Source organism: Silene latifolia, chromosome 2 (genome assembly GCF_048544455.1).
Source record: "Silene latifolia isolate original U9 population chromosome 2, ASM4854445v1, whole genome shotgun sequence".
Classification (NCBI taxonomy): domain Eukaryota; kingdom Viridiplantae; phylum Streptophyta; class Magnoliopsida; order Caryophyllales; family Caryophyllaceae; genus Silene; species Silene latifolia.
This window is the reverse complement of record NC_133527.1, coordinates 146,592,772-146,609,540: the sequence shown is the minus strand read 5'-3', so window position 1 is coordinate 146,609,540 and position 16,769 is coordinate 146,592,772. Positions and strand designations below refer to the sequence as shown.

The 16,769-nt window shown below is 42.1% G+C and overlaps 1 non-coding gene across 1 annotated transcript; it reads right to left on the bottom strand.

Annotated features, from left to right (window-relative positions):
* Positions 1-1,111: 1,111 nt before the first annotated feature.
* On the bottom strand, positions 1,112-1,218 carry LOC141645043 (small nucleolar RNA R71). The gene has a single exon (XR_012544638.1). It is a non-coding gene; the product is annotated as a small nucleolar RNA R71 (small nucleolar RNA).
* Between the last annotated feature and the right edge of the window lie 15,551 nt (positions 1,219-16,769).

Below are 16,769 nucleotides of genomic sequence, written 5' to 3'. Positions count from 1 at the left end.
CTTTTCAGGACGAGAGTCAGTATTAGTGATATTAGGGACTTATTGCGAGATCGAAAGGTGCTATCTGTTAAGAGTGGACCGAGAGGACCTCTTTATTTCCCGCCTCATGTGTTTGAATTAGACCTGTTTAATATGCTGCCGCCGAAACTATAATGAACCGACCATCCTAGTACCTCTTTTATATTTGATTTTATATATTTCATTAGTCTACTTTTCTTTTATTTAGCTATAGACCAAACCCAATCAAACCCCCACCTTTTGTTACTTTAGACCGAATTTAAACAACTAAAAATTACGTCTGCCTCTCTGTGGTTCGACCCGACTGCCGCTAGCTATAGTTGTAGTTGGAGATTATAAATATTATTTTTGACACCTCACGACGGGTATCAAATTTTGGCGCCGTTGCCGGGGAGGCAATAGTTCTAATTTTTAGTTGTTTTATTTTTAGTCTTTCTTAGTTTAAGGGACATCCGTTCCTTAAAATTTTCTTATATTCTTTTTGTAGTTTCTTCTTATGCGCAGGTCACAGGGTGGTGAACTAGTACCATTAAATCCTGAGATCGAGAAATCCTTGCACGAGTTGAGACGATCACAAAGGGTATTACCGACAGAGCAAGAGCTGAGTACTCTGTCAAGCCACTACGAAAACGCTCTGTTCGAAGGAGATCCACCTACATCTCCTGCCTCTACTTCTTCAGCCGAGACAGTTACTTCTCCAGAAATCCCAGTTATGGTTGAAGAAGCAACCATTGCTAGTCACTCAGAGCCAACAGCTGCGAATCTCTACAAAGGATTCGAACTACCTGGGGAGGCGAGAAAATTCGAGCCAAAGCCTTCCTATATTAACCTGGTTGAGAGAAACCAGTTCGAGGGAGCTGCAAATAAAGATGCAGCCAAGCACATGGAGATTTTTATTGATTATTGTTGCTCTATACCCCCGCCGGCCGGTGTGACCCAAGATCAGATCAAGGAGACCATGTTCATTTTCTCTCTTCGTGATGCTGCAAGAGAGTGGTATAGAGATCTGGACCGAGCCGCACATGGGATCACTGACTGGAATTTCTTAGCCCTGGCATTCTATAAAAAGTACTTCTCTGCCTCAAAGACGAATGCCATTAGAGCTCAGATCACGAGCTTTAAACAAGGGCCAGATGAGAACTTCCATGAAGCATGGGTCCGTTTCAAGAAACTGGTGAGAACCATACCGCACCATGGGTTCGAAAAATGGAGCTTGTGCAATCAGTTCTATAATGGACTGTACGACGATCAGAGGGCCATATTGGATGCTGCAGCCAATGGCCGATTTGCTGAGAACATGGGAGAGACCAAGGGGTGGAAGATCATCGATGATCTGGCCACTCATAAGGCCGAATATGGGAATTCGAGAGGAAACCGGAGGAGAGCTGCTGAATTTTCCTCTGTTGCTGCACTAGAAGCCTTCACTGCAAGGTTTGACAAATATGAATTAGGAGGAGCTTCTAAAGGTGGGATGTACCAAGTAAATGCTGTTTCAGACGGTCCTTTCGTCTGTAGAAGATGTGGAGCTGAGGGACATGTCTCGGAGAATTGTCCCGTCCTTTCGAGTTTTGTGTCTTTGCCTTTCAACACTATAGGCAGACAAACACGTACTATGAGCCGAATGTCCACCCCAACTTGAGGTGGAGTAGCCAGAACGTCCTAAATCCGACTCAACCCCCACAACAGCAGCAGCAAGCTTATGTGCGCCCTCATCATAAGCAACAACAATATCAAAAACCTCCTTATGTGTCGCAGCAGCAACAACAATCCCATGGTTCTGATTTTGCTGAGTTTAAGAACTTGCTGCTGAAGGAGTCCCAAGCTAGAGAGGCCGGGATGAAGCTACTAGAGAGCCAAATTGCTCAGTTGGCTAGTAAGAGTACCACTCGAGCTCCCGGACACTTTACCGACTCAAACTGACCAGAAAGAGACCCTAAATGCCATTACTTTGAGGAGTGGGTCTACCCTGGAGGGGCCTGCTACGGTCGAGGATGCCTCTGAAAAGAATGAGGCGGAACCGAGTCAAAACAAAGCTGTAACGAATAATTCAAAGAAAAAGGCGTCTACCAGGTATATCGATCGATCGATATATACCCGGCGATCGATCGATATGCGGGTTACAGGAGCTTACGAATCAGACATCTCAGTCGATCGACTGAGCAAGGTGGTCGATCGACTGAGACTCCTGCTGATATTAAGAAATTTCGTCCTTCAATGCCCGATAATTTGAGAGACCATTTGTTCCGGGGTTCGACAACTCCGAAAGTATTGGGGAAAGACCCGAGTGCTGATGGGTCCGTCCCGATTCCAAAGTTCGATCCGATGACGGTTAATGGCTCACATTTGAGACGGTCTGAGGAGGGTTCGAGCTTCAATAAGGAGAAGGTGGTGGACTTTCAGCCTAAGTCCGCGGATGTCGGCATGCGAGACTTAGAAGAGAGGGCTAAGGTACTTCTCTCAGCCCCATATCCAGAGCGACTAGTGCCGACAAAGGAACATGTATCTTTCAATAAATTTGAAAAGGTTATTCGTAGTTTGAATGTACAAGTCCCTTTCCTTGAGTTGGTCAATCAAGTGCCTGCCTACACTAAATTCATGAAACAACTCCTGTCTAAGAAAAAGTCACTTGAAAATGTGCATACTATCGCGTTAACCAAAGATTCATGCTCTTATTTGTCTCATACTGCACCCCATAAGCTAGAGGACCCGAGTAGCTTTTCTGTTCCTTGCAATATAGGTACCTTCTCTATTGAGAAGGCATTATGTGACTTAGGAGCTAGTATAAGCGTCATGCCTTTGAGTCTAGCTAGGAAGCTCAAATTGACTAGGTTCACAGTGACAGATATGACAGTACAGATGGCTGACCGATCTGCGGTCCAACCAGTAGGAGTCTTGGAGGACATCCCTGTCCAAATAGGGAAGTTTTTCTTCCCCGTCGACTTCGTGGTACTTGACATGCCTGAGGATGCCCATATTCCCATTATTTTGGGTAGGCCATTTCTGCACACTGCTAGTGCAGTCATAGATGTCGGTCTAGGAACCCTGACTTTTAAAGTGGGCAAGCATTCTATTGTTTTTGCTCAGCCATCTAAGAAAAAGGACCCCATGTGGCCTGTGACTTGTAACACGGTTTCTGACAAGAAATCGTACTTTGTGCTTCCTGATTCACCTATCTCTATTCCTGTTGTAACCCCTCCGCCCCAGATTGGGAGAAAATTGGAGGAAGATTTGTCTATTTCTGATATTGCAGGAGCTGGTTTGGGGAAGGAAGAACAGCAAGTTGCTCCAACTGTAAAGAGGCCGATCATTCAAAGAGGAGGTCTTGGTTGCCTTAGCTATGGCATTGATGAGGAAATTGATGACGATCCGGTCAAGGCACGGAAGTCCGACTTGGACTTTGATGAGCAAGAAGAGGTCATTGACTGGGGAGATGATGAAAGTGTTGATCCGTTGAGCCATACGGACGTGGAAGCTAAGAAGGATGCAGCTGCTAAGATAAGCACCGTTGAGGCTACCTCTAGTAGCCAGAAGCCGACGAAGTGGGCCATTCCATGGCCGTTCTTGATCAACTACTAGTTGATCACATGTTTTCCAAACATTTTATTTGCTTTTGTTAGACACTTTTTATTGCTTTTGTGTGCGTGAAACTTCGAATTTTATTTTGCTTGCTTAGTATTTTATGCGTTTGAGACTTTATTCTGGGTTTTGCGCAATTTTGGGCGCGTATTATTGTGCACTTGCAGGTTTTTAGACCTCATTAGCTCAAGTAATTGAGCAAATACGAAGAAATAAGGAGTACAGCAGTATTTTCCGTCGATCGACTGGCTACATTGGTCGATCGACTGAGTTGCACTTTCCAGGAGCTACTGTTCCTGACACATTGGTCGATCGACTGCCGTTCTTAGTCGATCGACCAAGGACGCTGCTGTACCTATTCACGACCTCTCCCCTGCTGTGTTTGGTCGATATGCGGACTTAAGGGAGTTTTCTACTCCACTTTATTTTCCGTCCAATTATTTATTTCTTCTAATTTTCTCATTTGTGCACATATTTACCGCTTCAAAATTGTCTTCTCGATTTTATGCGTGGGTTTTATTTGTCTTTCGTGTACTTATTAGTAGCACTCACTGCTCACTCGAAACCTCCTAGCTCACGCTGGTTTGGGGAGGTTTCCTTTGCTGCGTTTAAAGTCTTGTAAGTTCCCGATTTCCACTTCATGTCATTTTTATTTATTTTCCCGCAAATTCCCATTTCTCTTTTCTTCATTACATGATTTTGCACAATGGGGACATTGTGCGATTTGGTTTGGGGAAGGGTTTTGCGTCGCATATCATTTGCTTGCATTCACGTTTACATTCTGTTTTGCATTGTTCATTTCATTTTATAAGAAATTCAAAAAAATTGAAAAATTTCAAAAATTTCCATAAAATGCACGTTTATTTTAGCATATAGGTCGAGTCGGAATGGTAGTATTTCAAGGATGATATTGCATTTTGCACCTGTTTTGCCTGAGTCTTGCTTGATTAACATGTTATTAGTAGAATCGTATAAATGCATACCTACGAGTTTTCGTTAATTATTTGCTGGACTTGAGACTTGACTTTGAAAATTGGCAAGCTACATCATATTTCTGAGATTTAGAGCCTATAACTGGTGACATCTATGACCAGTTTATTTAGGAATGTGAGTAGTACTCCTTATGAGGCATGTCACATAAATGTGCATAAATATGAACTTAATCGCTTAATACCCGTACGCATTCGGTCCGTGGTTAGTTGACACATGTGGTAGAGGTTTCCCCTTATTCGTTTTGCCCATGAACCCCACACCGCCAAAAAACACCTTTTTGTCCCATTACTACATCCTACATTTAGCCTGCCCTTGTCAAGCTAGTAGTCTGTGTTCTTGGGATTGTTACTTAGTTTTTGGTAGCATATGCTCATGTTTGAGATATTGTTGGAAAGATGAAAAGGATGAAAGAAAGAAATAGAAAAGAATTCAAAAAAAAAGATGAAAAAATGATTCGAAAAGAAGAAGAAAAAAAAAAAGTTTTGTACTGTTCATGCGGTCGATCGACTGCCCCTTTTGGTCGATCGACTGAGGTTCGAGAAAAAGAGAGAATCAATTCGCATAATTCAAAATCCTTATCTTTTGGCGATTTTTGCTCTCATGTATTATTCATATTTTGTGGGGAGTTAGTTGATTACTTTTATACCTAGAGATTGTGAGATTTGTGCTTGCTATAGCACCGTTCCATTTGTTTTTGAGCAAGAAGTTGGATGTTGCCATATGGTTCCGTTTCGGTACTAGCTTGATCACCTGTACCTCCACTTTTCCGTAAATGTTTTGCCTCTTCTTACCCATACCTCACATATCCACATATATACCTCGGCATGTGTCATGGTCTCTTGTTGGTTGGAATGCGTATGTACGGTTGTAGAGATTGCTTTCATATTAGACTGCAGGCATGTTCTTATAGGTCGTAGTTAGGTGAGAGTCTTTACAAAACCAATTCTTTCTATCTTTACGTTATTCACCTGTGCTTGTTTGAGTGATATGAGCGACTCGTGAGAGTCCAATTTGATGAGTCTCTACAGTTGACGGTTCAGTAGTTTTAACAGCTCCATAACTCGTTTGCATGATTCATTTGCTAATTGATTGTTGGTTGTGCATTAAATTGGTTTAGGCTTTACATGTTGCATTTCGCTCTGAGATTGAACTCGTTCCATTAGGTAATTAGATCGAGTCTAGTTCTTGCTTGGGGACAAGCAAGGGTTCGGTTTGGGGAAGTTTGATGCGTGTCTTTTATATGATGTTTTACATCCCATTTTATACGCATTTCAGAGCTCATACATGTAGTTTATGCTACATTTCTCCCTATTTCCGTCTACTTCCGTATTTTTGTACATTATTGCAGAAATGTGAAGAATCCAGCGGAAATCGAGCTAAATCCATCTCCGATTATCCTGCATTGCAATTGACGTGAAGTATTCACCCGAGGAACGAGCTTGGTGCGCATTTCATGGCCCAAAAGATAAATCCACGAGATTTTAGAAGCTAATAGCAGCTCGAGCAGTCGATTGACCACCACCCTCAGTCGATCGACCAATATGCGGTTCCGTAAGCTTATCAGACACCGAGGATCGATCGATCGACCACTACCATCAGTCGATCGACCAATCTGCTATCCCAGACGAGAATTAAAAGACTGAGGAAGCGCAAGCCCATGATGTTTATGTTTTAGAAATAAAAGTTACGTATACTTTCTATATGACGTAACCTAGAAACATCAGTTTTGGAATCAAGTATTTACATTAAGTTTTACATACAATTCTTTAGAAATAATTAGGGTTTGGGAAACTATTTCGCATTGAATTTTCGTTGTGACTTCAATCATTCCGTTACGATCCTTCTGTAATTTCGATATTCACTTGCTCTATTTTCAGTTCATCTTTATTGCATTGTTAGTATAGGAATTGTTAGTTAGTCTCCCGAAACCGATTTATCTTTATTGTTAATTGTTTGTTCATTCGTTTTAAGCATGAAACCTTCTGTCTATTTCATTAATTTCATTGTTGTTATTATCATTAGTATGAGTAGCTAAATCAATTGTGCTAGGATGTAGGGGAGTTGTAGTGTAGGCGGCAATATAAAGAACACGGCCTGATTCGCGTGTTGGTCGATCGACCGCCATACCTGGTCGATCGACTGACCACGCGAGGTTTTTATTTTCGTTTAAATTGTTTAAATTCTTAATTCGACGAATCGAGTGCACACGACTAGTTGAATGCTTAGGATAACACTAACCCATTAGATCGAGAGATAGGGACAGTTGTTAGATCACCAATTAAAATGACTAAACTATGCTAAGATCGAAAGATAGGTAAAGTTTAGATTATTAGTCACTTTTCAGGACGAGAGTCAGTATTAGTGATATTTGGGACTTATAGCGAGATCGAAAGGCGCTATCTGTTAAGAGTGGACCGAGAGGACCTCTTTATTTCCCGCCTCATGTGTTTGAATTAGACCTGTTTAATATGCTGCCGCCGAAACTATAATGAACCGACCATCCTAGTACCTCTTTTATATTTGATTTTATATATTTCATTAGTCTACTTTTCTTTTATTTAGCTATAGACCAAACCCAATCAAACCCCCACCTTTTGTTACTTTAGACCGAATTTAAACAACTAGAAATTACGTCTGCCTCTCTGTGGTTCGACCCGACTGCCTCTAGCTATAGTTGTAGTTGGAGATTATAAATATTATTTTTGACACCTCACGACGGGTATCAGTCATCCTCAGTATCATCGTAAACAGAATTGCACTCAAGATAACACAAAGAGTAAGCAGAACCTGATTTATTCATATTAAAGTTTAAGTAAAGTTGAAACAAAGAAGCCAACCGATCCATGGTCAAAGCGGCAAAGGGACAGTGGTTGGGGCATTTCCCGAACTACCGTGACTACTCGAGGCTAAGCTAGGAGAAACGAAGGGGACGGGGATGACGACGGAGGAGATTTCCTAGTGACTTCTCTGACTCCGACTCGACTCCGACTCCGACTCGAACTCATCGTCTTCTGGTTCTCCTTTGAACATCTCTCCTTATCCAGTGGTGAGCTTGAAGAGTCTTCCTTGATTGTTGGTCCACTTGATCGATTTTCTCCATCCTTTCTGCTGATTTGCGCTTGTTTCTGTGATTAACGCGGTAGGGTTGAAGTGGTCGTCTTGAAGTATCATGGTAATGATCTCATCCTGCGCGGCTCTAACAAATCAATCTTCTCCGAACAACAAGCTAACAGCTTGTTCGTCTAAGCAAGGTGCTTGACGGGTTTTGACGGTAGGAACCGTTTCTGGAGGAATGAAGTAGCAATCGTGAAAGATCTCGATTCCGGCTAGCTTTCTCTCGAGATAATGCCAAGGTTCGGGAAATCCGTGAAAGGGTTCCAGGCTTCCTTCCTTAACAAAGTACCCATTTAAGGTGGGGAGATAGGGTCGCATTTGGACTCCTGTGTACTTACGGTTTTGAACTTGAGCAAGCATCTTGAGAACCTCCTCTTTAGTGGGTTTGTACCCTAGTCCAAGTGGTATCCTTTTTGAGTTTCCTTCCTTATATGGTGCGAAGGTATTTCTTCGGATAGGGTTCAAAGGCATTCCAGGGAAGTATCCCTGGGTTTTGAGTATGTGGTTGACCACCAAGTTCGAGTAGGGGTCGTAGTACAAGGGTGCCAGTTCACTTTCTATGACGCTTGTGCTTTGGAAGCCCCCAAGCTCATATACTGGATCTGCGAGGACTTGATTATTTGACTTCTTTTCGATTATTGCTTTGATGGGTGACGAAGTGATCGTCACTACTTTGCCATTTAGTGGAATCTTGATCTTTTGATGAAGAGTGGATGTCACTGCTTTGGAAGCGTGAATCCAAGGTCTTCCTAGAAGTATGTTGAAGGAAGCTTCGATGTCCACTATTTGGAAGTTAACCTTTCGCTCAATTGGTCCTGTGGCTATGGTTAGATTAATGAGTCCTGCAACCTTTCGTCGTGTACCATCATATGCGCGAACACCTTGATTGGTAGGGGTCCAATGCCACTCTTTCATGCCTAGCTTGTATGCCGTTTTGAGGGGCATGACGTTGACCGCAGAGCCATCATCTACTAAGGTCATTGGCACATTTTTCTTTAGACAAATGACAGTGATGTAGAGAGCCAAGTTGTGACTAGCGCCGAAAAGCGGTAAATCTTCGTCTGAGAAAGTAATAGGATTACTTAGCTTCGGTGATTCTTGGAAGACCAAGTTGACTACATCTTCGGGTGTCGAGTTATGTGCTACATTTAGCTTGGCCAAGGCTTGTAGTAAAGCTTGGCGATGTGGGAACGAGCTTGCTACTAATTGCCAGACTGAAAGATCAGCCTTTGTCTTCTGTAATTGCTTGAGCAAATGATCAGTGGAGTCATCTTCGTTATCATTTGGTGTGACAACGTTGGTTGGACCATTTTGAGTAGTGCTTTGATATGGACGACCCGAACGAGTTAGGTGGTCCACATCTTGATCTTCGCCATTTTGGACTATTTCTTTGACTAGGGAGTTTTCAATGAGATACTCGTCCTCATCATCGTCGGCCCAAACTCCATTGATTGTAGCTAGTTTTCTCATTCTCATGATTTCATTTTCTAGTCATATGATTTGGTCGACTAATTTATCTACCACAGCGACTATTTCTTGCATAGTAGCATTTTGAGAGAAGACTAGTGGCACATGCTCTTTAAGTGTCGCGTTGGGATCACGAGCAGTTGTCACCACATTTTCTAATTCCCAAACCTGTTTATCCACACTCCTTGCCCATGTGATGGAAGTCGGAAATAGTAGGGGAGATGGTAGAGTAGAAACCTTCATTTTCAATTGCATAGATTTCATTTTCGATTGGAGAAATGAGGTGTGAACAATCTAAGGTAGATTCATCACTTGTGATCACTAGAACTCTAAGAGGATTCTGAGTGTTGTTGGGTTTACCTCCTGGCGGTATTGGCAATCGACCATCTTCAATCATGTCTTGAAGCACATTTTTCAACTTGTAGCACTTTTCTGTGTCATGTCCCTTGCCTCTATGGTATTCACAGTACGAGTTCTCATCCCAGAACTTGGATTTCCTTTCGGGTTCGGGAGTAGGTCCAATGGGTTGGAGTTTGCCTTGCTTCATTAGCCTTTTTAGAGCGTTGGCGTAAGTGTCCCCAAGATTTGTGAATTTCATTGGTGGGGTAGTTTTCTTGGATGGCACGAGAAGGTTAACTTCATCTGTCTTGCTAGTAGAGCCGTATGAACGGCTTGTTGAGCCTTGATATCCTCGACCTACTGTTTTGGACAAGAGTCCTTTACGGATGTCATCTTCGATCCTTGTCCCTAGTACGGTTAAATCCTTGAAACTTTTGATGTTTTGGTATCTCAAATGGTTGGCATAAATGGGTTTGAGATTATCCACGAACTTCTCCACAAGGGTAGCCTCATCCGGACGTTCAACTAGTTGGGTACTAGTCTTCCTCCACCTACTTAGGAAGTCGGTGAATCCTTCTTTGTCATTTTGGGTAAGAACCTCTAGAGTGCGCATGTTAACTTGGATCTCGGCATTATCCGCATATTGTTTAGAAAACTCGATTGCAACATCTTCCCAAGTAGCGACCTTCTTATGATCTAGAGAGTAGAACCATTGCTTTGGGATAGTGTCAAGAGATGAAGGAAAGATCCTTAAGAACATCTCGGGTTTGATGCCTTTGATAGACATGTAATCCTTGAAGGCACGGATGTGGTTCAAAGGGTTCTCATGACCCTTGAATTTAGGGATATCCGTCATATTGAAGTTGGTTGGTAATTTGGCATTGACGGCCTCGTACTTGCGGTTATTCTCTCTATAAATGTCATCCCCCTTAAGGTAGATCAATTGCTCCTCTAAGTATTGGAGTCTTTTCTCAGCTACAGTCATCCCCATGAGAGGATTTTCATCCCTGGATTCATTCTCGGAGTCACCTATTACTTCACTTTCATGGGGAGGCAACCTTCCCTGTACGGCATAGATCCGGCCCTCGATGATCTCAAGGCGATCATGGACTTGGTCTTGGGTATCTTGGATACGGGCTAGCGTGGCTAGGATTCGATCATTACCATCTTGAAGTTGGTTGAGGTTTGTTTCGCTGGATCCAGGCATCTTGAAAACTGGATAAGAGATCGATGACGAATCAAAACACGATCGACCATTCTAACACACTTGCTAAAAGAAGAAATGTTTGGACTCGTGAAGTGGGCGTGTGCCACTTGTGTTGAGTGAGTTTTGAAGAAAGACAAAGATTTTGAAAATGTGTATCCTAGTCAACTATAGTGTAGTTGTAGGAGTGGACTCGAAATGAGGTTTTGAAATGGGCTTGTGGCCCGAATTTTGACTTGACAAACGGACAGAGTTTCGACTGGATTTTTCGCTAATCAAATGGCCTATTTCGAAATTTTGATTAAGAAAAAGGGTTTTGATTTTTGAAAAATCGTCATGGTTTTGTTTAGAAAATGGTGATCATGTAATGTACAAGCATTTATACAAGCATTATAACGGGATGCTGAGTGCATTTAAGAGGGTTTTGGTTTAAAGGGTGGGTTGCCATACCGAACCATCAAACCCGAAGTCTGTGGAGAGGCTCGTACCAAACAAGAGTAAGGCCGATTCCTAGTCCATTTCCTCAAGTAGTGAAGGCCCTTGACACAAACAAGAGTAAGCATCATGGTATGGATGACGTCAATCGCTATCCATCCTTAGGCCCAAATAGGAATTAGGACCGTTTAGACGGGACGATTGGTCAAATAGGTTGGGTTGGGCCTAGGAAGGCCGAATAAAACGGTCTAGGAAGACCGAGTTATGAGAACCGACAATTGTCTTGTACAAACTATTCCCTAACCTTGTTCAAGTTTCACCCTTAGCTACACGTAAGTGTATTATCCCCAGCGGAGTCGCCAAACTGTGGACAGCGGGGGGCCCATGGGGGCGCTTGGGAGAGAGGAGAAACAAGCGTTTGCATTTTTGTTGGAGTCGCCACCAATTTTTATGGGAAATTGGAACCGTTCGAATACCTCGCGTCATGTAAAGACACAAAGTAGTGACATGAACACTAAGCAATCGTTACCCTTAGCATTCTATGTCTAGAATGACTCTCGTGGATGCCAATGAACACGGGTGTTCACGGGGATCTGGACTAAGGGGTGAGGGTGCGTATTAGGAATCTCTTTTGATCGAACACCTAATCCCGCCCGCCTCGATAGCGGCCTCTACTAATGATTAGGGAAGTTATTCGTACTCGATATATCGTCGATTGTATGCATGCAATGCAACATCCAAGTTTTAATCCTAGCATGTGAGAATAGGCTAAGTCGGTTGACACGTAATGAGCAAACAATTAAGGTCGAAGTAGGATTTAATGCTCAATTACATGTGAGAACATTCAAATGATACAAGAAATAATGATAAATACAATAAAAGAAAATTACAATAATTACATTGGATTAGGCGATTAAGTCGAAAATACCTTTAAAACGGATGTTTTGAGAAAAAGAATAAAAGAATAAAAGAATAAAATTACGAACAGATCAGAAGGTGATAATACGAGTAATAGTCAATTATACGTGAACTAATTAAACTAAGTCAAGGCGACCACGGAGTTCAGGGACAGAATTCAACCCGGAACAGGCGTAGCAGAGCTGCGTCCTTTGGAAATGGCGCAGCAGACGCTGCGTCTGTTCCTGACCTGAATTCTGGCTGTGAAGCCGGAATTGCGTGTTGTTAATGCTCATTGGTGATTTTGACGATGGATTAATTTATTTACTCGGATGGAAGTGATTAGTAGGTTAATTACATATGATTAATGGGTCATAAACAATAAAACATGGATGAAACGGAGATAAGACGGATTAATTACATGATTAATGATTGATTAGTGACATGGGTGAACAAAATAGGTTAAATATGACAAATTAATAACGAATTAATGATGAACATGCGGTGAATGTGACAAAAGACAGATTAGAATATATCAAAGACGAATTCCAGAAACTCAATATGAACAAATCGAACTTCTACAACCCGGATTGAGTTTAATGACGAAAACCCGCAAATATGAGATTATAAGGGATTTAAGTCGGATTTAATGACTAATTAAACGTGTTAATGATGACGAATAATATACATGTGAAATATTAGACTATTATGACGAAGAATTAACAATCAAACGAATAAACAAATAAGAATTTGACGAATTACAGAGGACGAAGGAAGAAGAAAGGAAGCAGGAACTGCGGCAGCCTCATGAAGAGGCGCGGCAGTGCTGCGCTCCTTCAAGAGGTGCGGCGATTCTTTGTGTCCTTTCTCGACGGTTGGTCTTCTGGAAATCCGTAAAAAAGAGGTTTTAAAGCACGGTTTAGAAATCGGTTTTAAGAGGTATTTTCGACATAAACCTTACAATTGTGATTCAATAATTAGAGTACAATAAATAAAAGAGAGATTTACACCCTCAGACTTACATGTTGACGAAACGAGAAGGACTAAGATATCGATTAGTGATGCTCGACGCGAATGCAAAGAAAGTGCCCTCGTAAGAGGAAAACGATTAGATTAATTTAGTTGATTGATGTGTAGTTGGTCAAGTTGGTCGGTCATGCAAACGAAACGAGGTGGTACTCGAAGGATCCGAGCTTACGTGGTTGAAAGATCAAGCACGTAGACGCCAAAAAGTAAGAACAAAAGTCTAGAATGCAAAGGGAGAAGAGAAGGGCGGACACTCGCGTGAGAAATATGAGGAGCGAAGGCTCCTATTTATACTAATCACGTGGAGGAAATAGGGTTTCGGAGACTCTTTGGAAGTGAATCTCGGAAAGATATGAAAAAGATACGAAAATTACGCGAGAATAGGACTGGGAAGAGGCGCAGAAGCAATCGCGTCTCTTGGAAGAGGCGCGACACTGCCGCGTCTGTTCCCAAGTGGTTTCCTCCTGCGGAAGAAAGATTTCCGTGTTTGAGTTATGGAAGGACGGAATAATTTGGTTTTCCTTAATACTTTATATGAATATTACGGGAAATTGTTTGCCAAAAGATTAAGATTGTGAAATATTTATAAAATATGGAATAGAAATATCCGGAACATTCCAGAACATTCCGACTCGGGATTGAATGATCAACAGAAAATGGAGACGGTTTTAGGCTCGGACTCCAAATGTACTCTAATTACTGTCAAAACGACCGTATCGGCACGTAGATGACAACTAAGAGGTAGACATTAATATTTGAGCAATCACTTGACGATAAACTTATGAATTGTCACAAATCGTTCCGCGTACCAAACATGCGGCCCAATCATCACTGGGTGGTTTGCGAGAGGTGCAGAAATGAGGTATCTACACTTGGATCATCTATACATAATTCGCAAAAAGTTTTTGGAATTTTGAAATTTTTTGAAATCGAACCTTGATGGGTGAGCATGAAATAAAACTCAGACACTCTGTATGACTCGTAAACAACGTGGGCGTAGCCCGCTACCGTAAAACAAAAAAGGAAAATAAAACCGTAAGTGTGCCCGGATTTTAATTCAATTATTGACTTGTTAGGGGGGCTCTGTAGATTGGCCATTCTGGCGCCAAAGATGACAAATGAGAATCACAAGGTCGTCGGACTTGGGACAGAGACATCGTATCGCATGGGCGTGCTCCCGAGGGCACATAGGGATCAAGATCACTTGGCATTGATAAGGTGGATTAAAATCACAGAGCAACAACGTTGGCTTCGCCCGACACTAAACACAGACTGATCTTATGAAAGCACTTAGACATCACACATCACTCTTGTTGGGAATATTCTGTCACTCTTCTCCTCACCTCCTTTCTTTTCAGCGGGTTTTCATCATTTCTTGCCACCGCCTTCTTTCTTTTCAGCGGGCTTTTACTATTTTTCTTCCACGCCTTCTTTCTTTTCAGCGGGTTTTTCATATTTTTTGTTCCCAACACAAACCCACATCTATGTGACTCAGCATCTTTGCCTAAACTGTTAGATAAAGCTCATTCTGAGACTTGATACTATTCATCTGAACCTATATCCTTATCCTAGCCTACATCGAGTGCTAAGACCGACTCAAACAAAGCTGGCCTCATTTGGACTTGGTTAGGACCCGTAAGAAACCGACAAGATGACAACTTGGTTGATGAGTTGATTGAATCCCTTATTCTGAAGGACTGCCTACGTATTCGCGTGGAGCGAAATCAAATCCGACGTAGTTCGATGAAGGTGCATTAAATTGGCATTTTGATTGTGTGTACACACTCGAAGGTTTCACCTAAGTTATCATGTCGTATCCCATTCTAGCCTGTAAGGTACTGTTAAATCCCGTGTCTAGGGTTGGCACAAAAGGTTGTGGTTTTTTGGGATGTGGAGCTTGGTAAAAATAGGTTTGAAAGGTAAACCATCATTCTGAAGGATCATTTTCTGGTGCTAGGCCAATGGGTTATGGCTTACATCGTGGTTGGAAAAGGTGTCTCGGGTTTGACGAAACCCGAGTGCAGATGGATTAGAAAAAAGATTTGGGTTCAAATTTCCATGTCTGGATCCTAAAGGCTTGGTCTTACTAACACAAGCTAACTGATTCTCAGAATCCCTAACTATTCCCTCATAAATGCCTCGGGAAGGACTTAGGGGTATGGATGACTGCTGATGGCACTACCTGACCATTTTGGCTTTGCCTTTGAACTTTGATCGACATTTCTTTTCTTCTTTTCTCTTTTTCTTCTTTCTTTTTTTTTGTCTCTTTTTCTTTTTTTTTTTTCTTTTTCTTTCTGAAAATGAACTTCCACCCATACTGCTTGTTACCATTGAATTCACACTGAAAACTGGGCTTCGCCAACTAAATTGGGTTAGAACTAACAATTCCTTGTTAAAATGGGTTGGTCTCTTCCCTCTTTAGAGGGGATGATTTTATGGGGAAAAGGCTTGCCTTCCGTCATCGATAGGGGAAACAAGAAGCTAGTCCGGGTTCGTCATAGAATCATCTAAGAGCTTGTCATAAGCATTGGTTTTGATGGAGGTTTTCTACCGCCAGACATGGAATAGGTAAAGGAATCAAACACGGGATCCTAGTGTACCTTACATTTTTAAACGGGACATATTTCTACCCCAGGGATGCCTTTGAGTGTGTTGTGCATTTTATCATGTTTCCGGAATGATTGAGGATTGAAAACAAGATATATTGGGAAACAAAACTGCAACCTTTTATTGGAATGGCAAAAGCTTAACAGACTCGAAAGAACGATTCCTAGGACACACCCTAGGTTATTGCGGAACAAACGACTCAACTTCAAGAAAAGAAAGTCCTAGACTCGACTCGACTAAGATAAGAAAACAGATCCCGACTCATAATTTTCAAATCTAGTTTTGAGCTTTCCCTTGTTCAGTTGTCAACTTAGATGCTCGGCTCTTATCCTTGATCCCTGTGATGGTTTGCCTCCATCCCGAGGTAGTCCTCTGAGGATCTACGCTAGTGATGGAGGTTGGTGAATCGAATTGTCTTTTATTAACTTCGTTAATGAGAGAAGTACATTCTAGAACAAGACTCCCGACTTGAATTTCATTTTTCGGGTTTGGCAAGAATTCAAAGCAATCCACAAATATTTTCCCGATAAACACCCCTTTCAAGTGACATGGGCGGATAAGATGGGAATAATCGACATTGTCTTCGACAGAAACAAAGTTGGCGTGATCGCCAAATGGATTGGTGATGTTATTGGGTTTAACAGTTGGGATCGGGAGTGTTCCATTCTCAATCATGTCTTGGATTTCGTGCTTCAGTCGATAGCACCTTTCAGTATCATGGCCTTTCCCTTGATGAAAGGCACAGTAGGCATTTGGTTTATACCATTTACCTTGTTGATCAGCGGGAAGGTCCGGAGTTGGACCAATAGGCTTCAGCTTTCCTTGGGCTATGAGCCTTTGGAGAGCGTATGTATAAGTGCATCCGTTATCGGTGAATGCCCTAGGTCTTTGGCGCTGCGACTTATTCGATTGCCCTTCTAAGAGATTGATGGCTTCATCAATATGGGTCGTTGCTGGAGCCTTTCCCTTAGACGATGAGGCCCCTTGGTACCCTTTCGGCTTTTCAGCCTCTGCCCTTATGACATCATCTTCTACCTTTATCCTGATTCTTATCAATTCTTTGAAAGAGCCAAAATTCTGGTATTTCAGAGCA